Consider the following 23,844-nt stretch of genomic DNA (forward strand, 5'->3'; position numbering starts at 1 on the left):
GTTGTGTGCTGTCCGTAGGTTAGTTAAGTTTAAGTAGTTCTGAGTTCTAGGGGACTGATGACCATAGATGTTAAGTCCCATAGTGCTCAGAGCCATTTGAATCTGGTTTCAAATTGTATCGAGCGGATCCGGTTTTGAGACAACCCCACGAATCCACAGACCCTTCGCGTCAGCGGGGGACTGTTCAAGCTGGTGGAGGCTCAGTAATCGCATGCGGCGTGTGCAGTTGGAGTGATATGGGATCCCTGATACGTCTAGATGTCTGACAGGTGACACGTACGTAAGCATTCTGTCTGATTAACTGCATCCATTCATGTCCAGTGTGCATTCCGACAGACTTGGGTAATTCCAGCAGGACAATGCGACACAACACTCTTCTGAGGTTAAACACAACACTCTTCTGAGGTTAAACCCCTCCACTGGGCACCAAACTCTCCACAAATGAACGTTATTGAGCATATCTACAATGCCTTTCAAAGTGCTGTCCAAGAGAAATCTGCACCCACTCGTAATATTACGGATTTATGGACATCCATGCAGGACTTACGGCGTCAACTCCCCCCAGCACTACTTAAGACATTCGTCGAGTCCCTGCCACGTGGTGCTGCACTACTTCAGCGTGCTAGTGAGGCAGGTGTACAGGTTTCTTTGGCTCTTCAGTTTATTACGTATGGAAGTTCCAGTTCCATCGGTTGGAAATTCTGGGTTCGAGTCTCGGCACGGCACGCAGTTTTAATCTACCCGTAACGTTCTAATTTGCTATGGACCGAAAATACAGGATCTCAAAAGACATTATCAACGAGACCGTACTGCTGCTAAAGGACGCGAATCTGATTGCATTAAAATTAATTATTAATACTTGGAGATGTTTACTCTTTTATAGACATAAGGAACTCACATTCTATAGCAACAACTAAAGTTCATAGCAAGCTTTCCAACTGAAAATCATGTCGCATATTCGATAGCGTTTGGAGCCATTTCTTCCTCGTATTTTTTTTTTACTTATTTTAGAAGTGTATTTACTGTCGCATCAGTACTCTCTACGATGTGTACATGGAAGTGCTTAATTTACTGCAATTTGACAGAGGCTTACTGACCAACCTTCTCCCACGAAATCGAGCCCTATTACACGAAATCTATCAAGCCAACAATTATTCCTCGAGTACTTTGGTCAGGCCTCTACAAAATAACAACACAGTTGCTCGTACATTTTTCTAAGGTGATTAACATCTAAAAAATAAAATATTGCTTGATGTCATCCATTAGACGTTTTGGGCACTGCGTCCTGGTCCACCGTATATCAATACGTATCTACAAGTTCTTGTAATGAGAAACACTCCACCTTAATCAAAATTTCGATGACTTTGAATCTTGGTACACTCCGGCTCCAATGCCGACACATCACAACCGGTTATTTAATATTCTTTAAGACATCGCCATCGACGTCTCTGTGGCAAGCCGTTGCTTTTATAAAAGATAAGGACCTACAAACACATACTTCGCTCATATTGCTCATCCAAGACCTTGGAGTACTATAAGCATTTATTCCTGACCATAGTTTCCTAAACTCACCTGTGCAATTCTTCACCTTCTGTATAATTTGACCCCGAGGATTTGGGGCAACTTATAAACCTCAAACCTTGAGGGAGCTAATGCACCTAGCTAAAATGGCATTGAGAAGTAATAATAATAGAAGTGCCAGCCATATGTATTATTCGTAGCCGGCCTGTGTGGCCGTGCGGTTCTAGGCGCTTCGGTCTGGAACCGCGTGACCACTACGGTCGCAGGTTCTAATCCTGCCTCGGGCATGTATGTGTGTGATGTCCTTAGGTTAGTTAGGCTTAAGTAGTTCTAAGTTCTAGGGGACTGATGACCTCAGATGTTAAGTCCCATAGTGCTCAGAGACATTTGAACCATTTTTTCCTACCTTGAGTCATTATAAAAGGGTAAATAGTAGAGGGAGACCAAGAGATGAATACATTAATCTAATTCAGAAGGATGTAAGTTGAAGTACTTTCAGAGATAAAGAGTCCTGCACATGATACAGCAGCATTGAGAGATGTATCAGATCAGTCTTCGGATTGAAGACCACAACAAATTTCCGTATAGTGTTTTTGTAAGTAAAGCGTTAATAGGTGTGTGTATATCTTTACTTACCTGTAGTTAAGAGCAATAACTGAAATTCCCGAGGAATTCCCGAGGGATTCAGGAGTTAATGAAGAAAGAGAAAATCCCAGGCTCATGGTATCGGCGACTCCTCTCCTGCATTCCGGCCCCTCCCTCCTTCAAAAAGTTCCGGAAATTCGTCCCCAAGATATTTTTACGCTTCCCTTTCACTTATTGTGCGTGACCTCCTTCGAAATACTCTCCTCACCAATTGATCCACCGCTCCCAACGCCGTTTCTACTCCTGGAAGCAGTCTGGGTACGCCTCTTGCTGGATTGCGCGAAGCGACGTCTGCGAATTTTCTGTTATCTAGTCTGTTGTTGCAAATCATGGTCCTTTCAACACAGATTTCCATCTCTGTAAATAAAAAAATTCAGCAGTGGCCAGATCTGGAGAGTGCGTAGGATGAGAGCACAGTGTTTTTTTTTTTTTTTTTTTTTTTTGTGCGATAATCACGCACCAACAGGGATAAACATGCTGGCTCGAAATCGTGATGAAGAGCCATGAATTGCCTTGCCACATTTCAGGCAGTTTTCTTCTCACATCTTCCCTCAGGCATCGTAAGATGTCCCGACAGTACCGTCAATTAACAGGTTTTCCGTGTGGCAAGAATTCATGATGTACTAATCCTTTGGTCGATATCGAAGGGCGCCTCAACCAGACTCATCCTTAACCTCCGTCCTGCTACTTTTAAACTGTGTGAACCTTACGTAACATGAATACTGCTTAAATACTCAACACCGTAGGCTTCCTGCATCATTTGGTGTGTCTCGTCAAGATTTTTTTGAGTTCCGCGCAATATTTAATGCAGACGCATTGCTCCTGTAACTCAGCCATTTCGAAACTCTGAAACAGTGCGACACAACGTTCTGCTCAATAGACCACTGAACAATAACTAACAGACATACAGTGAAACTTCCGGCAGCTCCACGTTAAACACAGGCGTGTACAAGGATGCCAACAGCATTTCGCTACAACACACCATTGGCGCGAAATTCCGGAATATTTTGAACGTACTTCTTGTATTTAAGTTGATGAGAATATCTGTGAATTCCTGATCTGTAGATCTGATAAAACGTACTATGCTTTTGTACGTAATCCCTGCTACTGCACAGCAATTTACTCATTCAAACTGACGCCAATAGAACGCAAATATCATTTTGATTGTGCTTTACGCAAGGGTAATCTTTGCGTCATCATAAGCAGTCACTTCACTTTTTAGTCGCTGTTCAACATTGTTATGTATAGTCTTACTACATCTAAAACACTGCAACAAATAAAATGCCTCTTACAAGTCAAAATTTCACAAATATTTCTATATTTAATGGTAGTAGCAAGCACCTGTTCGTGGTGCAACGAAGTTTGTAGCAGAAACATAATCCTTTCTCCCAGCACTACTTCAGACATTAGTCGAGTCCATGCCACGTGGTGCTGCCGCACTTCAGCGTGCTCGTCAGGGCTCTACGCCTATTAGGCAGGTGTACAAGTATCTTTGGCTCTTCAGTTTATTATGTATGAAAGTGCCAGTTCCATCAGTCGTAGATTCTGGGTTCGACACTCGGTATGGCACCCTGTTTTAATCTACCTGTAACATTCTAATTTTCTATTTAACGAAAATACAGGATCTCAGAAGACATTGTCAACGAGACCGCACAGCTGCATTGTTATGTATAGTCTTACTACATCTGAAACACTGCAACAAATAGAAAGGCTCTTAGAAGTGTAAATTTCACAAATATTTCTAAATTTAATGGTAGTAGCACGCAGCTGTTGGTGGTGCAACGAAGTTTGTAGCAGAAACATAATCCTTCCCCCCAGCATTACTTCAGACATTAGTCGAGTCCATGCCACGTGGTGCTGCAGCACTTCAACGTGCTCGTCAGGGCTCTACGCCTATTAGGCGTAGAGTTACAAGGACAGAGCTTAACTTATTACAGGCTCCAACGGTCTTTCACTGGCGCGCAGCCTATTACCAAATCCCATGTATGAACAAGGGAAGCGATACAAGACATTTAAAATTTAGGCTTTGCTTCGCTCGCTATTTATGTATTCTGGCTTGCTCTCCCGAGGAATTCAGGAGTTAATGAAGGAAGAGAAAATCCCAGGCTCATGGTTCCTGACTCGGGGACTCTTCTGCCGCATTCCGGCCCCTCCGCCTCCCTCATCGCCCCTCCTGAGAAGAGAAGCTTACCGTCGAGCCACAGCAGCCCCTGGGATTCCATTAGTCAGCTCAGCGCTCACGGCATTGGCGGCTCTTGAGCCTGCCGCCGCAGCAACACCGGCCTCTCAAATTGATCACCTGCTCTATGGAAACTATTTCACGTTTACTAAGATTTGTGCTCTACGATAGTTCTCATAACACTAAAATCAAGTCCTGCTATACCTATATGTTGTGAATTTATAAATAAGGTAATCAGACACAAGGAAATGTCTTAATTAAATCATTTTCCCTTTGTAGCACTATGCGAAAGGAGTTATTTAGTATTTGCTTTGATATTCAAGTCCTCTCTGAATTATTATCGAGCGGGTGTAGGCAGTTTTTATTCAATTCTTTCGTTTCCTCTCTTTTACGCCCGAATTAAAGCTCTTTAAAATGTAAATACGTTTTCCAATATAAGAGCCCAGTCTTTTCTAGTCTGTTATAAATGGACCCTAAATTTTTCATTTGAGGCTTTGAGTACGAATGGAGGAGGATTTTGGCGGAGGATGAAAGCAGAGTGAGAAGAAAAAAACGCACTTAATGATGGTAGGCGGAATAAGAATGTTATGGTAGACGTAGCGTATTGCGTTAACAATAGGGTAGTTATTAGGACCTGAACGTAGTCTTATGTGTTCTACGTGATATGAAACATTTTACTGCTGTGTAGGTACTTAGATTCTTTTAAAATCTAAAGTTCGTGCAACACGTTATGTATTTCTAAAAATAATGCGAGCAATAAAATTTTAAAATATTGACTCACTTTATTCACTTTTAATTTTGGCGCCTGTGTTGAATTACTTTTCTAGACACGTTCCTGTTCTTCAATTTATCTCTTATTCAAATGTTCTTTTAGGAGATCTAACAAGGAAATCAAGCATTTCCCAGGCTATGTCCATACACAATTATCTGCTTCTGATACATGTTTAAAATTTGACCGTCCATTTTATAACAGTCTCTTTTGTCATTGCAGCAACGCATACTTCGATCGTATTCGAGTGTATGAGATTACGACACATTAATATTCAAATTAATTGAGTTCAATAAGTTACTATATAGGTAAAAAGCAGGAGGTGCTATTAGAAACTATCCTCTCATGATCTGAGTGATACCTTAGTCGTTTTTAAAGTTTCTTGCGTATTTCTTGGAAAATGTTTCCATTGTATCTTTATCCTTTTTATACTGCCAAATTTTAACAAAAAAGTAAATTGCATGTGAAAAATTATAAATACTCGTCATTTATATGACCTGTTTTAGTGACAACCCAATCACTATCCCAGTTTCTTTACTGAGTTTTCCACAAATTATGATTTGATGTGGTGGAATCCTCGTATGTGAAATTTTGTCACCTAACCATTATATAATACGTGGTTGATTCTGCATGTTCAGTTTACAGTCCTATCTAAAATTTGGTCACAGACACTAAACTTCAAATATGGGATGTGGTAAACTATTCTTATAATCTGTTCAAGAATATGGATCACTAATATTCCAAGATGCCCCTCCAGGCCAGTGTAAAATGAATATGCGCAACGGAAAATACTGAACGCTAAAATGATGATTTGGCCCTGTCCGACTACCCCATGTAGCAGGTCTCATGATCTATTACCGGTGATATTATTTCCTCCTTACTGCTCTTTAACATATAAATTACAACATAAACGTAAATTAATGATTAACGGAACGAGTAACTACTAAACGATAAATATTGTTTCTGCTTGTACATTTATTATAGATTAAAACCCCTTTATTTATTGCAAATAATTATATATCAATGTCCAAAGGACATAAAGAGATACAAATGAATTTCCTAACTAATATTACTGATCAATATCCCAAATCTGCCCCTTTTTAGAGCTATGCGGTCTAATACAAATAACATGAGATGACTGACATCATCTACGTACCAAACACTATAAGACACTAATTTCACAGATGATCTACAGTGGTGTGGAACCTCAGTGGAAATAAAACTTACGTAATCACAGCTGTTTAGCCTTATAATCCTAACAAGCCGAAGCAGCAATATCACCGTATGTACTGCATCCAGTACATTGGAGAGATGGTTCTCGTACACCTCTGCGGCGGTGGAACTACTCCAGCCACAAAATTAAAAAAAAAAAATAAAAGAACTCATTCAAACACTAGGACGGCAGAAAGCAGTCCTCTGACTAGCATAATCTAGTACTGTCTTCTCCTCTCTGTGTTCTACAGACAAGAGAAACAAACTCCCAGCTACAAGTAAGGAATTCAGATAACGTCTCAACGAGAGAATAGACAGAAGAAGTGCTCTCAATCACTGAACGCTGCGTACTCAACGACGACGCCCTATCCGGAGGCGATAAAATCTCCTGAGAGCGAAGACAGCGAGTCCGTCTGTACCAACAATAGCTGATACTGAGCGACCGTCAAACACGGGCGCTCAAAACAGAAGATCTCTTTCTCTCCATACCGCTGGTTTCCCAGCAAGGCTCGGCTCCCCTCCCTCGTAACTGCATAAGGCGAATCATACGCTCGAAACCACGGAATATTCTCCCACTCTACAGACTCTTATGAACATCAACAAACCACATTTTAGTCTTTTGTCGTCCAGCGCGGAAAGTTTGCGGGGAAATACTATCCCTTTAATTACGAACTCATACAACGGTATGCTTCTCAGAGTACAAACCCTCGGAAATAACCCAGCCTGCGTGATTTCCGATGTAACGCTTCCTCGTTCCTCTGTGTGGCGTCCAAGATTTTCAGTTTCCGGAGTATTATAAACAAAGTAAGAGCCTACGGAATATCAGACCAGCTGTTTGAAGAGTTTTTAGCAAACAGAACACAGCAAATTGTTATCAATGGAGAGACGTCTAGAGACGTCAAAGTAACCTCTGGCGTGCCACAGGGGAGTGTTATGGGACAATTGATTTTCACAATATATAAAAATGACCTAGTAGATAGTGTCGGAAGTTCCATGCGGCTTTTCGCGGATGATGCTGTAGTATACAGAGAAGTTGCAGCATTAGAAAATTGTAGCCAAATGCAGGAAGATCTACAGCGGATAGGCACTTGGTGCAGGGAGTGGAAACTGACCCTTAACATAGATAAATGTAATGTATTGCGAATACATAGAAAGAAGGATCCTTTATTGTATGATTATATTATAGCGGAACAAACACTGGTAGCAGTTACTTCTGTAAAATATCTGGGAGTATGCGTGCAGAACGATTTGAAGTGGAATGATCATATAAAATTAATTTTTCGTAAGGCGGGTACCAGGTTGAGAGTTATTGGGAGACTCCTTAGAAAATGTAGTCCATCAACAAAGGAGGTGGCTTACAAAACACTCGTTCGACCTATACTTGAGTATTGCTCATCAGTGTGGGATCCGTACCAGATCGGGTTGACGGAGGAGATAGAGAACATCCAAACAAGAGCGGCGCGTTTCGTCACAGGGTTATTTGGTAACCGTGATAGCGTTTCGGAGATGTTTAGCAAACTCAAGTGGCAGACTCTGCAAGAGAGGCGCTCTGCATCGCGGTGTAGCTTGCTCGACAGGTTTCGAGAGGGTGCATTTCTGGGTGAGGTATCGAATATATTGCTTCCCCCTACTTGTACTTCACGAGGAGATCACGAATGTAAAATTAGAGAGATTCGACCGCGCACGGAGGCTTTCAGACAGTCGTTCTTCCCGCGAACCATACGCGAATGGAACTGAAAAGGGAGGTAATGACAGTGGCACGTAAAGTGCCCTCCACCACACACAGTTGGGTGGCTTGCGGAGTATAAATGTAGATGTAGATGTAGATGTAGATGTATTATCCGGTTATCCTTCCTGCCCCACTACAACACCGGTCGGCCACCGTTGTGTTGTGGCTCTGCGCTCAGGTGCCCCGGCCGTCCGTATTGGGATACTTCCTGTGTTAGCAGACCAGCACACCAGTGCAGGCTTTTCCACCCAGGGCCTGAGTTACGCCTGCCGCTTCATTTCCACTGGCGTTACAACCTCTGCTAGTACAGGCAATCATTCATTACACCATTTTCATAATAAAGACAATATATCAGCTTTCATTCAGTAAGCGTGAACAACCATTTACAAGGTCTGTCCTTGTGCTCTACCACTAGCCCGCGAAAGGCAAAGGTCTCGAGTTCGAGTCTCGGTCCGGCACACAGTTTTAATCTGCCATGCAGTTTCATATCAGCGCACACATCGCTGCAGACTGAAAATCTCATTCTGTAGACGAAGCCCACTTCCATCTGACAGGATATAGCAATACACAGAATTGTCAAATATGGACAAAGGAAAATTCACACACAAATAAACCAGTACCACTTAATTCTGAAAAGCTCACTGTGTGGTGCGGGTTTACGGCATCTTTTATCGTAGGCCATACTTTTTCGAAGAGACAGGTGCTTCTGTTACCTGTACCGTCACTGGTAAGCGCTATGAGTGTCTTCTGCGCAACCACATCATTCCAGCTGTCCATCAGCGTGGATGTGTGGATGAGATCATTTTTATGCAAGATGGCGCACCTCCGCACATTGAAAATCCAGTTCAGCAGCTGCTGAAGGGCCATTTCGGAAATGCTAGAATTATTAGAAGTACTAGGGCATCAAGATAAGCGCTTAAAATTCTCTGAGGCAATAGATACTGCAATAATGAATAGCTCAGAAAACAGTTCAGTTGAAGAGGAATAGATATCACTAAGAACGGGAATGACAGAAGTTGGAAAGTAAATCCGTACGTATAACCAAAGTATCTGCGAAGAAACAAAAGAATTACTTCAACTGATCGACGAAAAGTGTTAAACGAATTTAAGGAATACAGAAATGGAAGTCACTTGGGAATGAAACAGATACCAAGTTCAAGGAAGCTAAGATGAAATGGCAGCATGAAGAAACATTAAGAAATCGAACAAAATTATATAGAAAAGCCAAAATTACCTTCGGTGGAATTAAAAGTAAGGGCGGTAACGTTAAGAGCGCAATGGGAATTCCATTTTTAAATGCAGGCAGGTGAGTGGAAAGTTGGAAAGAGAATTTTGAAGGCATCTTTGAGGCGAGAAGTTGACTAATGACGCAGCGAAAAAGGAGATGACAATGAAGAGGTAGAAGATCTTGTTTGTATTAGACTCAGAATTTAGATGGGCTTTACACGACTTAAGGTAAAATAACAAAGAAGGGATAGATAATAACCGTCTGAAATTTCTAAAATCCGGGGGGAAGTGGCAACAAAACAATTTTTCACTGTGGTGTATACAGAGTATGAGACTGGTGATACATCACCAGACTTTCGGAACACACAAGTGAGAGAATTATCGCACAGTCAAAGGAAGAGTTTCTTCACCCACGTTGCTCACAAGAATAATATATGGCAGAATATGAAAGAAAACCGAACATCTGTTAGATGATGATCAGTTGACTTTAGGAAAGGTAAAGACACCACAGAGTCCGTTCCGACATAGCGAATGATAATGAAGAAACTGAAGAAAAATTAAAGAATATTCAGAGGATTTACTGAGGTGGAAAGGACGTTCGAGAATATCAAATGGTGCAAGATGTTCTAAATTCTGAGAAAAATAGAGGTATGCTATAGGGAAAGACTCGGTAATATGTACAAGAGCAAGAGGGAAGAGTAAAAGTGGAAGACCAAGAGCAAAGTGCTCGGATTACAAATGATGTAAGACGGGGATGTAGTCAGCTGTGACAGAACATTCGCTGTGTGAGAACGACCACGTAGTAAAATTCGCCGACACCGAAGTTCTGGCTATAGAGAAGAACTATCACACCCGCTTGTTCAGAGGATCTGCAGAAATACAAAAACACGAGCACAGCTTCAACAAGAAAGAGGAAAGCCTCAAGATAAACTGATCCCGGCTTCCTGTGCTGCAGCGAACGATCGTCGCAGGTAGCAAGAGAACAGCATCGGAAATGACCGTGGAGAAGCCCTCGGACGTTGGCGCGCCAGGTCATGTAGTCAGCGACCGCAAGCTCGGCTACAGTCCACCACCAGCAATGGAGTGTGAAACTTTGACAGTGCCAGCCAGTCGTGCTGGCGAAACGTCAGAAAAATCATCAGACGAACGTCGGCCGAAGAACCCGAGACAGAAGCCCACAGGCAGTTTGTCATTATGGAATACCTTCCATCATACTAAAGAGAGCTGTACAGGCTAGCCGGCCGGGTTGGCCGAGCGGTTCTAGGCGCTACAATCTGGAACCACGTGACCGCTACGATCGCAGGTTCGAATCTTGCCTCGGGCATCTATGTGTGTGATGTCCTTAGGTTAGTTAGGTTTAAGTAGTTCTAAGTTCTAGGGGACTGATTACCTTAGAAGTTAAGTCACGTAGTGCTCAGAGCCATTGGAACCATTTGTAGAGGGGAAAACTTGTAGTGAACGACAGTGAATGGAATACATTCAGTAAATAGTTGGGGCCATAGGTTGCAACTGCTACTCCGAGAGGTAATGGTTTGTACAGGAGGTGAAGTAGTCGCGCGTTCAGCCAACACGTAGTACCTTACACGTTACAGTTGTTTTATTTGTTTTGTTAATTTGAATCACATTCCATGTCCCTTGCCCAGGTACATCAAGATATTATTCTCTATCATTACTAAACCATTTCTTTTAAATCTGCTCGTAATAAATTTAGTTCAGAAATGGTTCAAATGGCTCTGAGCACTAATGGACAACTTCTGAGGTGATCAGTCCCCTAGATATTAGAACTACTTAAACCTAACTAACCTAAGGACATCACACACATCCATGCCCGAGGCAGGATTCGAACCTGCTACAGTAGAGGTCGCGTGGTTCCAGACTGTAGCGCCTAGAACCGCTCGGACAACTCGGCCGTCTAGCCTGTACAGCTCTCTTTAGTATGGTGGAAGGTGTTCTATAATTACAAACTGTGTTGGCTTCTGTCTCGGGTTCTTCGGCCGACTGTAGCGCCTGGAACCGCTCGGCCACTCCGGCCGGGAATAAACTTAGTGATTCTTCCTTTAATTTCGTAGTAGGATGAGATCATTACCATTTCCTAGTACGTAGTGGTTTACTTAGATATACAGGACTTCATTCACACCTTGTTCAGTCATATTAATGTGACCATTTATGAAAAGCCTGAATAACAAGTTGCTGTAGCACTGACCGCTGCGAGACGCGCAGAAAGAGAGTCAGTGAGGTCCTGAAAGGCACAAATTGATATGCGGAGCCATGGCGACAGCATGCCTTGACCAGCTGCGCTAGTCTTCTCGGTTGATGATTCATGTTGCGAACAGCCCGACCGAGGTGTTCCCAGAGATTCCCGATTGGGTTTGAATCCTGTAAGCCTCGTTGTCAAAGGAGTACGCTAAACTCACTGTGGTGCTCTTGAACCCACACGTACAATGGGATCTGCGTGACGTTTTGCACTGTCCTGCTAGTAGATGACATCCTGCCAAGGAAAAATAAACTGCTTGTGAGGGTGGCTAACGTCCCCGAGGACAGAGGGATGCACGTTGATACATCATGCATTGCAGAATGACGATATCCCCCATAGAATGTCACGGAAACATTCGCCGTACCATAATGCCACCTGCTCTTGGCCGGTCACTTGAGACGATTGTGGCAGGATATTTTTTTTTACATCTACATCTACATCCATACTCCGCAAGCCACCTGACGGTGTGTGGCGGAGGGTACCTTGAGTGCCTCTATCGGTTCTCCCTTCTATTCCAGTCTCGTATTGTTCGTAGAAAGAAGGATTGTCGGTATGCCTCTGTGTGGGCTCTAATCTCTCTAATTTTATCCTCATGGTCTCTTCGCGAGATATACGTAGGAGGGAGTAAAATACTTCTTGACTCTTCGGTGAAGGTATGTTCTCGAAACTTTGACAAAAGCCCGTACCGAGCTACTGAGCGTCTCTCCTGCAGAGTCTTCCACTGGAGTTTATCTGTCATCTCGGTAACGCTTTTGCGATTACTAAATGATCCTGTAACGAAGCGCGCTGCTCTCCGTTGGATCTTCTCTATATCTTCTATCAACCCTATCTGGTACGGATTCCACACTGCTGAGCAGTATTCAAGCAGCGGGCGAACAAGCGTACTGTAACCTACTTCCTTTGTTTTCGGATTGCATTTCCTTAGGATTCTTCCAATGAATCTCAGTCTGGCATCTGCTTTACCGACGATCAACATTATATGATCATTCCATTTTAAATCACTCCTAATGCCTACTCCCAGATAATTTATGGTATTAACTGCTTCCAGTTGCTGACCTGATATTTTGTAGCTAAATGATAAAGGATCTATCTTTCTGTGTATTCGCAGCACATTACACTTGTCTACATTGAGATTCAATTGCCTTTCCCTGCACCATGCGTCAATTCGCTGCAGATCCTCCTGCATTTCATTACAATTTTCCATTGTTACAACCTCTCGATACACCACAGCATCATCTGCAAAAAGCCTCAGTGAACTTCCGATGTCTTCCACCAGGTCATTTATGTATATTTTGAATAGCAACGGTCCTATGACACTCCCCTGCGGCGCACCTGAAATCACTCTTACTTCGGAACACTTCTCTCCATTGAGAATGACATGCTGCGTCCTGTTATCTAGGAACTCCTCAATCCAATCACACAATTGGTCTGATAGTCCATATGCTCTTACTTTGTTCATTAAACGACTGTGGCGAACTGTATCGAACGCCTTGCGGAATTCAAGAAACACGGCATCTACCTGTTAACCCGTGTCTATGGCCCTCTGAGTCTCGTGGACGAATAGCGCGAGCTGGGTTTCACATGACCGCCTTTTTCGAAACCCATGCTGATTCCTACAGAGTAGATTTCTAGTCTCCAGAAAAGTCATTATACTCGAACACAATACGTGTTCCAAAATTCTACAACTGATCTACGTTAGAGATATAGGTCTATAGTTCTGCACATCTGTTCGACGTCCCTTCTTGAAAACGGGGATGACGTGTGCCCTTTTCCAATCCTTTGGAACGCTACGCTCTTCTAGAGACCTACGGTACACCGCTGCAAGAAGGGGGGCAAGTTCCTTCGCGTACTCTGTGTAAAATTGAACTGGTATCCCATCAGGTCCAGAGGTCTTTCCTCTTTTGAGCGATTTTAATTGTTTCTCTATCCCTCTGTCGTCTATTTCGATATCTACCATTTTGTAATGTGTGCGACAATCTAGAGAAGGAACTACAGTGCAATCTTCCTCTGTGATACAACTTTGGAAAAAGACATTTAGTGTTTCGGCATTTAGTCTATCATCCTCTGTTTCAGTACCATTTTGGTCACAGAGTGTCTGGACATTTCGTTTTGATCTACCTACCGCTTTGACATAAGACCAGAATTTCTTAGGATTTTCTGCCAAGTCAGTACATAGAACATTACTTTCGAATTCATTGAACGCCTCTCGCATAGCCCTCCTCACACTACATTTCGGTTCGCGTAATTTTTGTTTGTCTGCAAGGCTTTGGCTATGTTTATGTATGCTGTGAAGTTCCCTTTGCTTCCGCAGCAGTTTTCTAACTCGGTTGTTGTACCACGGTGGCTCTTTTCTATCTCTTATGATCTTGCTTGGCACATACTCATCTAACGCATTATGTACGACGGTTTTGAATTTTGTCCACTGATCCTCAACACTATCTGTACTTGAGACAAAACTTTTGTGTTGAGCCAACGCCGTACCAGCCTAGCGCCCTTTCTACAATGGAAGGGGAAACGCGATTCTTATGAAAAGACTATCTGTCACCAGCTTGTGCACGTCCAGTTACGATTTTGGCGTGAAAATACCAGCCCTCGTCGAAGAAGAACCGCGGTCAGGATGGATTCATGAACCAGGCGCATGCTGCGAGACTGACAGAGCAACAACTTTCGCTTAGCGGTCAGTCAGAAGACAGTGTCAGTAGCTTTATGGTCAATCTCGGCAGTCACTTGCTCTATAGTTGCTCGTGTATTCTCCCGTACATAAATCTAGAGCTGCCATTCGCCAATGTCATTTATGGCCCATGGTGTACCACAGTTGCCTCAGCACCAGTATTGGATAGCGCACGTAAAAATTTTACAGTCGTAGCCGGTTTGGAAATGCTTCCGTCTTTGTCAAGAAAGCCAATGATTATAACCTTTTGGACGTCAGACAAATAGTACCGGTTCCTCATTAGAACGGCTGCAGTGTTTTCCGCGTCCCCCGACATGTTTTATATACCCATCAGTACTAGTGTTGCCGTTTGAAATCTGCGAGCTTTCATTGCTCGTAGACATCGAACATAGACAAGTGGTCACATTCATGTGACTGTACCACGCGTATTTATTCAAACGTTCAATATAGAAGGACCTCCCACCAATCGAAAGCTAACATTGTGTACTAAAAGAATCCTCATAATTTTCGCAGATGGTGCACTCTAACAAAACGCCTCTCTGGAGGAGGAAAGGGGTGGTTGTTGTGGAGGGGGGGGGGGGGGGAGAGTACAACCAGAGGAGTTAGAGTGAGCTTGGCGGTAATAGGAACAGACTTGTGTTTTGGCAGCCCACAAGGATGGACACATGGGCAGTTGTTCCTTTCAGATACACTTTGGTCCGTTTGTAGGAGCTGAGGTGCTCCCTCCGTATATATTTCTGAAAAGGATATTGCTGCCAGAGAGGAATGTATTGCTGCTTGTGTTCCTGCTCGTCAGGTATCATAAGTTAAGTTGGCAATTTTCAACGTGTATTAGACCAATACAAAAAGAGAACTGACAGAAAATATTAAACGTATTCAAAGAAGCACAGCACGAATGATCGCTGGTTTGTATGATCCATGGGAGGACATCTTGGAGATGTTGAAAAACCTATCAAGGAAGACGCTTCAAGATGGAAACCAACAACCTCACGAAATTAATAAACGAAGTTAAGAACGGAAATTAATTTCCTGAATCAGTCCGCAATCTCAGTAAATATTTTGTGAATATAAGCCCCTAGATTGCTTAACATCAGTCGTTGATTACAACAATTTGCAAAAGCATTATCAGATATGAAATGAAGATGAATAAACAGTGCAAAATATATGTCTTTATCTAGATCGTAATTTGAATTGCGAACTTTCAAAGTCAGATTATGAAACACGATTTAAATTACTGTAGTACTAGAATCATAAAACTAGCTTTTCAGATGGCAGCAGTTAGTAGAACTAAGATTCACCTAAATTTGACAACTAAAAGATGGCACACCTGTGGTCTAGGGGTAGCATCTTTGATAAATCAAAACGTCCTCGGGTCTGGTTTCGAAACTCGCCGCCACTCAAATTTTGACTGGTAACCGCATTGTCCACCGAAGACTTCCGGCATAAGAAATCAACCTCGTTGTGCCAACGGCCTTGTCAAATAGGACGGAGCATCGGCCAGAATTTCAGGGCACTCTCTTATCCTTAGAGTGGGAAACTACCCCTAAAGGCGAAACAATCAACAACTGTCAACGGCATGAGGATACAGAAGGCAATGGAAATCTCTGCATTAAAGAAACATAACATGTATCCACAGGACATATGGCCTGCCTAGCACGGTCAACAAAGACAAAAAATGGTGTTTAGCGGAAAAAATTCGTGTAGTCGCAAATTTTTGTACAGTGATAGGGGGCAGTGTCATGCTGGATATGAAAATTGGTGTGGATGGGTGTTTAAACGTCACATTTTTACGTTTTTCTTGAATAACTCTGAAACCGTGTGTTCTGGCCAAAATGTTTCCCATTACAAATTTAAAGTAGGATGAATTTTCTACAATAAAGAGCCTATTCATTTTTTCTCTAGGACCAATAGTTTTCGTGTTACAAAGGGTGGAAAAATAGCAGATTTATGAAAAAACGTTTTACTGGTATAAAATTAATATTTATAGTTAAATGAAGTTGATTAAGGACCACTATTAAATGGTTATAGCTCATTTACGTACAGTAGAACTGAAGGGTAAATTTTGTTCTGAGGATGTGACAGCTGGTAGCGGGTGAGGGTGGGGTTTAGGCGGCGGAGCGATGGAGGGTAGAAGATGATGGAAGGCATGACACGGGACTATGTCAAGCACTTCCCTTATTTGTGCGTCTGTAAAACGAAGAGCGAGTTCGTGAATCCTCACACCACCTACCCCATTACGTAACAACACACAACTACAGGATGTTTCACCAAGTTATACCGACCCTTCCACAGCGCACCTCGTAAATCATTGGTGACGCAGTGCGCAGATTTTTGATACTGCACTAAATGCGCTGTATGAGGACACGTGTTAGAAGTGCAAATGCATTAACACTAAATGGAATACAGATATTAGTTATTAATAGAACTACACATACGAACAGAATATCTACACACCACCTTGCACCTTTAGGCGGAAAATTGATTTCTGGGCACATTGTATGATTATTCCGGACTTTTTTCTAGCCAAGGCCCCTTTCCCCACCATGACGGCTACTCGCTCTTCAATATACACATAGCAATTTCTGTCCAGTGGTGGTGGTGGTTAGTGTTTAACGTCCCGTCGACAACGAGGTCATTAGAGACGGAGCGCAAGCTCGGGTGAGGGAAGGATTGGGAAGGAAATCGGCCGTGCCCTTTCAAAGGAACCATCCCGGTATTTGCCTGAAACGATTTAGGGAAATCACGGAAAACCTAAATCAGGATGGCCGGAGACGGGATTGAGCCGTCGTCCTCCCGAATGCGAGTCCAGTGTGCTAACCACTGCGCCACCTCGCTCGGTAAATTTCTGTCCAGTTCTGTTATGTGAGTATACAATACATTTTACCGTTGAGTGAGTTCAGTGGTTCCCTCTACCTTTATAAGCAGTGGCGGATTTAAAAAATGTGCTCCCCTAAGCACACCATATTATATGCGTGATATGCAGGACATAAAATCCCGTCTGAAGCCTGCGATCATTTTTGTGTTAATAATTGGCAACCAGTGCTGTACAATCGCAATAAAGTCATGAAATATTCAATTGACTCTTTTATTAGAACATGTTACATGTTTCTGGATTACACCCATCTTCAGACATCACAACTTCAACTCCTTCCTAACCAAACAGGCGTAAAGCCTTGACAACTCAAAGAAAGTATCGAATACCATATGACTGCGACACAAGCAGTCTTGAAGTAGAGCGTATACGCATTTAGGTGACGATCAGTTTGACTTTAGGAAAGGTAAGGGCGCAAGTGAGGCAATTCTGACGTTGCGGTTGATAACAGAAACAAGATTACATAAAAATCAAGACACATTCACAGGATTTGTCGACCTGGAAAGGCGTTCAGCAATGTAAAATTGCGCATGATGTTCTAAATTCTGAGAAAAGTGGAAGTAAGTTATAGTGAGAGACGGGTAATATTTAACATATACAAGAGGAATAATAAGAGTGGATGACCAAGAACAAAGAGCTCTGATTAAAAAAGTTGTAGGACAGGAACGCAGTCTTTCGCCCCCACTATTCAATCGGTACATCGCAGAAGCAATGATGAAGATAAAAAGAGGGTTCAGGACTGGGTTTACAATTCATGATAAAAGGATACCAATGATAGAATTTACTAATGACATTGCTATCATGAGTGAAAGCTTATAAAAATTACATGATCTGCTGTATGGAATGAAAAGTCAGTCTAATTAGTACAGAATATGGACTGAGAGTAAATCGAAGCAAGAGAAAAAGAGTGAGAAGTAGCAGAAATGAGGTGAGAAACTTAACATCGGGATTAATGGCCACGGAGTAGACGAAGTTAAGAAATTCTGCTACCTAGGCTGCAACATAACGAAACACAGGCGTAGTAAATTTTCTCAATCTTTCCGTTCACTTTGTATACTCCTCAGCCATTTTATTGGTCGTGTTTTTCTTTTTCAGTTTTTTGGCCCATCTACCTCAGGTTTGAAAGCCTGCACTACATCAGACTGTGGACAAAGCTTGCAGAGAACACAAAAATAAAGATTAACGCAATATATCTATGTCTTGGCATAGTATCAATGGGTGTAGGAAGCTGACGCTTTGACAAATACCGAACTGCATACTTAAATGATGATGATGATGAGGTCCCACACTCCGAGGAGCGTAGGGGACGATGCGGGAGACCTGCACCGCGGAACTAGGCAAGATCCTAGGTGCGCGGGAAGCGAGAACGCTACCGCAAGACCACGAGCTGCGGACACTTAAATGATAGAGCTGCGTTAATTTCGTCTACTGTGAAGCTGGCTACAATGATGCAACTAGATGGTTCAGTGGATCACTATTTCTGTTGTCTTGCACATGATAGCCGAATAAGCAATCAGTCGGCGAAGTTCTTGTTCGTTACTCTAACAACATACGTATACATACAAACCTGTAATGTAATGCAGTGCTGACCAGTAGATATCACGAGAGTTGGTCCTGCCACGATAAAAAGAGCCTGGGAACCAGTAACAACACAAGGAGTCGCTTAGGATAGCTTAGTGACTTCGAACATGTACTAGTCATTCGAGTTCACGTGGGTAACAAAAGCGACTTGAACACTTCAACTCTTCTAAGGCTGTCCAGGTCAATTGTTGACGACGTGACTGTGAAGGGGAAATACGAAGGAACAATCACAGCTAAGCAAAGACAAGACAGACCTCATCTCATGACGAACAGTCTCCGTGGATCATTACTCTGGGTGATTCTTAAAACTCATTAGGGGTCACCAGAATTCCAACTAGCACAATGACTGGGCGTACGGTGATTAGAAAAGTGGGGTATATCGGTCGAGCAGCTCTTCATAAGCTACTTACTTCTGTTGTCAATGCTAAGTGATGCTTGATGTGGTGTAATGGGCGACATATTCGGTGCAATTGATGAATGGACACGAGGGATTTGTTGTGATGTATCAACCTAAACCCTGTGGCTACCGAAAGCAATCGTTTGGGTTGGAGGATGCCTGCAGGTACAATTTATGTGTACTGCGAACAGATATGTATGGAGTAGGTGACGTTACAGTAAGTAAGTGGTTAGTGTGTCGGCCCATTTTTGCGACCATGAAAATGCTGTATGTGGAAGTATGAATTCTGTAGTGGCCTGACAAGACAACCAGTCCACAGTGACGGGTAACCGAAAGGCACGCGTTTACACACTCCGGCTGGCGTTAGGTCTGAAACAGGATACGTAATGAATGCTATAAAGAAAAGTACGTAGCTGCTGGAATACTTAACTTTAATCCATCATTTGTATACAGCATTCTGGATGATACAAGTGAGACTCTCTCTAGAAATGGTTAATGGCGCCTTGCTAGGTCGTAGCCATGGACTTAGCTGAAGGCTATTCTAAGTATCTCTCGGCAAATAAGAGAAAGGCTTCGTCAGTGTAGTCGCTAGCAAAGTCGTCGTACAACTGGGGAGTCCTAGTACGTCTCTCTAGACCTGCCGTGTGGTGGCGCTCGGTCTGCAATTACTGACAGTGGCGACACGCGGGTCCGACATGTACTAATGGACCGCGGCCGATTTAAAGCTACCACCTAGCAAGTGTGGTGTCTGGCGGTGACACCACAAATTCATTTTACCGCATTGTACTGCATGCAACAGAGGAACAGCACAGAGACAATCCTTGTTTCAGCATAACAATGAATCATTTAATAATGTAGCACCTGTGGTGCACTATGTTGTGGGCAACAATAATAGTGAAATGGACTGGCTCAGAATCAATTCCCGATCGCTATGAAACACCTTCAGCATAAGAGAAAGTCGGCTTCACTCCATATCTCAGCGTCCAAGATAATAACTCCTTGGGTTACGTATCTTGAGGAACAAAGTGTTTCCATTCCTCCACAGACAATCAGGAACCTCATTGAAAGTATGCGAAGAGGAATTCAAGACGTCATGAAGGCGAAGGGAAGACACCCCCACCCGAAGGTCCACAGACAGGAGATCGAGTACTTTTGGCGCCTGTGATGGTGCCTTGGTAGTTGATATGCAAAGCTTGAAGTGTGCAAGTGCAGACAAACACCTGTATGCACTTTGTGCTACTCGTGTGAAGCAGTTGGCGACACAGTGTCGGCTGCTACGCGAGCGGCGGGGCGCCGTCGCGTGCCCCGCGGAGAGGTAAGTTGTGGCGGCTGGCCTGCCCACCGCCCCCACCGCCCCCCCCCCCCTCACCGACCCACTGTATCCTGCGCCGCGTCCGGCACTTAATCCCCCGCGGGGTAGGCCTTCACGGCTGCGCCGCTGTGTCAACAAGCCAACGCTTTCACACGCCGCTGCGGCCGACCCGTCTACGTCGGCGACATCGCTGCGGCGTCCCTGGCCACCCCTTACACGGAAGGCTGCGCGGCGCCTGCCCTCCAGCCAGCCAGCAACAGCACTGCCCCAGTGTACACACCCTGTCCGCCGTCCATGTCTCAGACGCCACACTACGGCGGTAGCTGGGGAGCTGTTCGGCACTCTTCCGTAGTCTACTCATGTTCTTCTAGGGTATTGCGCAATTCAAGCGTGATCAAAAGTGGGTGTATATTTACCGAATTAGAGTGCGTGGCAAGGCTCTAGCGTAAACCAAAGTTTGTCGACATTCTATTTACTATACGCAGGACTGACGATTAGAACTATAAAAATTTTGGTAACTAAGCTGTTTATTTTTAGATTTTCCTTACAAGCCATCATCATACTTCCGCGACTTTAGAAGCTGAGTTATACAGTAAGCAAAGAATATGACATGCTTATTAAATGAAATTAAAATAATACATATTACTATGTCACTTGTCGCAGTGGTAACATCGGTTCCCGTCAGATAACCGAAGTGAAGTACTGTCGGACTTGGCTAACTCTTGGATTGCTGACCGTCTGGTCTGCCAAGCGCTGTTGGCGAAGGGGGGTGCACTTGGCCCTTTCTCGGCAAATTTGGAGCTTCTTGAATGAGAAGTAGCGGCTCAGGTCACGAAGATTGACAAAGGCCGGGACAGCGGTGTGCTGAACACGTGCCCCTCTGTTCGCATCCAGTGACGTCTATCGGCTCAGGATGACACGGTAGTCGGTCACTACCGTTAGGGTATTCCAAGTCCTGTTCGGAAGGAGTTAGTTAGCTACTACATTACTTTTTAAATATTTTGTTGGTGGAAGACTGTAGGTATTTTATTTAATTGTGAAGCGCAATTTTTTTTTACATATATACACTGCCGGAAAAAAATGTTCGGGCAACGTATTGAGGAATTTCCAGTTCACTCAAGATCTGTTTTTGCAATAGTGTACATGGAGTACATGAAACTATTACGTTTCAGACTGATGGCATAAGCGGTTCTAAAGTAGCAGATATCGACCCAGGTTGAAAATCCATAAAAGCGGGCGCTATAGCCTGCACGGGCAGCAATGCAGGTGCTGACTCTGGCATCCAGTTAATCATACAGATCGCGAAAGCTGTCCTTGGACACGTTATACAGCACCTAATCCACCTGCTCATGTACTTCTATAAGAGTTGTTGGTTGGTATGTTGTCCCATCATGTCCCACACTAGCCCTATAGGAGACAAGTCCGGGCATCGTACTGGCCAGGGAAGATGCTGCATGTCTTGCAAAGTATGTTGAGTTTCACTAGGCCTGTGTGGGTGATCACAATCCTGTTGGAACAACGCATCACCTTCCTGCTGTAACACGGTCAACACAGTGTGTCTCACAACTTTCTGCACCTACAGAGCTCTGGTTAATGGCCCCTACACAAACATCAAAGCTGTATGAGAGCTATAGCTTATCGCACGCCAGACCGTAAGGTCTGCGGAGGGACCAGAGTGTCTCGGACGAGTGCTTTCTACGACACAGTGCTCAACAGGTCTACGTTGTATACACGAACGACTGTCACTTGCGTGCAGGCAGAACCTTCTTCAATTGCTGAACACTACGGCGAGCCATTCCATCTTCCAAGTGAGTCGCTGATGCCAATCGAGCCGCGCACGACGACGCTGTGGCGAGAGTGGAAACAGATTACAGATGTGCGTGACTACACAGTTTGAAAGGTCTCTGCTGGATTCCTTTCATGTTAATTTCTTAAATCTGTTGTCATTTACGGCATAAATTCCTCTTCTAAATTTACTGTGGCGTTTCTGACTATCTGGGAGGAGACTGAGTAGTGGAAAGTGTTACTTTTACAGATATACAAGAACGATCTGTCACACAACTACACTTTAAAACACAGTTTATATGTAATTCATGTCACACAGTCTCATACGGAACCTACATCCGCTTTCTTTTATATACTGTATATGATAAGATACTGTCATCCCTCTTCCCTTCTGTGTGAGAAGATAAATGAGCAAATGTATTTCTTGTTGCATGCTTTAGGGTGGCAGACAAGCCTGTCTGCTAGAGAACAGTAGGACCAACGTCGGAACAGGTAGCTACGCTTTCTAAAAGCAGAGAGGTTTCTATTCTTAGTATAGTCCTGTCCGTCCCTTGTCATGTTGGTATAGGAAGCTGCCCCTCTGGCCACTTCCGTTTGTATTTGTGAGCCACCGTCAGGAAGGGACCACGGCAGTCTGTCCGCGGCGAGCGTCTGAAGTGGTAAGATCTCTGACTAAGCGCGTGTCTGCTATGTCCGCAGGACAATGGACTTCTTAAGTTCAGCCTAACTGAAAATTTAATCACCTTTATTTCAGGTTTAGCTCTAAAATATCTAATGTTATCTTAAATTACAACGCAGTGTAATTCGAGTGTGAAGTTCAGAATATCTTCCAGTAGTTGCTTTGTCACTACTTTGTGAGTAAAGTGGAACCACGTGTTGATCAGTAACTCTAACTAAGATCATCAATCTCAAATGCGAATGTGCGTGAGATTATAACATCTCGTCTTAACAATATTTTTCAATACAGCAACTTTTCTATACGTTCAACCCACGTGGGGTGTACTTTGTGAGACCAGTATCACATGCTTATACAATTGTTTGACCCATCAGGTTAATAGTAAGACGATAGTAACCAGTTCGAGGTTTTTCTTTTGTAATTGCTTTTCGATCTAATTTATTTTAATTATCAAAATTATTGTGGAGTTACACTCTTTGTGTAAACCAAGTTTACCATGTGAAACATGTGGTGTAATCATCAAAGTAGCCCTCAGCAATTCTTTTCGGGAAGATTTCACAGAGAGTTAGTATGGATTTAGTATACCAGTGTGTGGTAATTACATGACGGACAGGATTGCACTACGAACGTAACTTCTTTGGGTGAAAATTGAATCGGTTGGTTGTGGTTAATTTCCTCTTGCATATGTTTCAACGTTCTTCGTGTGTTATTTTATGAATGCAGTGTTGTATGTAGTCTCCCAATCTTGGCTCCCTATTTGATGTGTTTTGTAAGATTACAAACTCACATTTTCACAATCCTAAATAAGGCACCAGCTTAGTTATGACTCAAGTTTAATGTGCTGAAATTTTAATGATTAATGTTAAAATAAATTTCCAAATATAAACTGATTTATTTCTTTTTATTTAAATTCTCATATATATATATATATATATATATATATATATATATATATATATATATATATCACTGGTTGTTGTATGACTATTAAAAGATTATAATTAATGTTAGTCT

Source organism: Schistocerca cancellata, chromosome 3 (genome assembly GCF_023864275.1).
Source record: "Schistocerca cancellata isolate TAMUIC-IGC-003103 chromosome 3, iqSchCanc2.1, whole genome shotgun sequence".
In the NCBI taxonomy this organism is placed as follows: domain Eukaryota; kingdom Metazoa; phylum Arthropoda; class Insecta; order Orthoptera; family Acrididae; genus Schistocerca; species Schistocerca cancellata.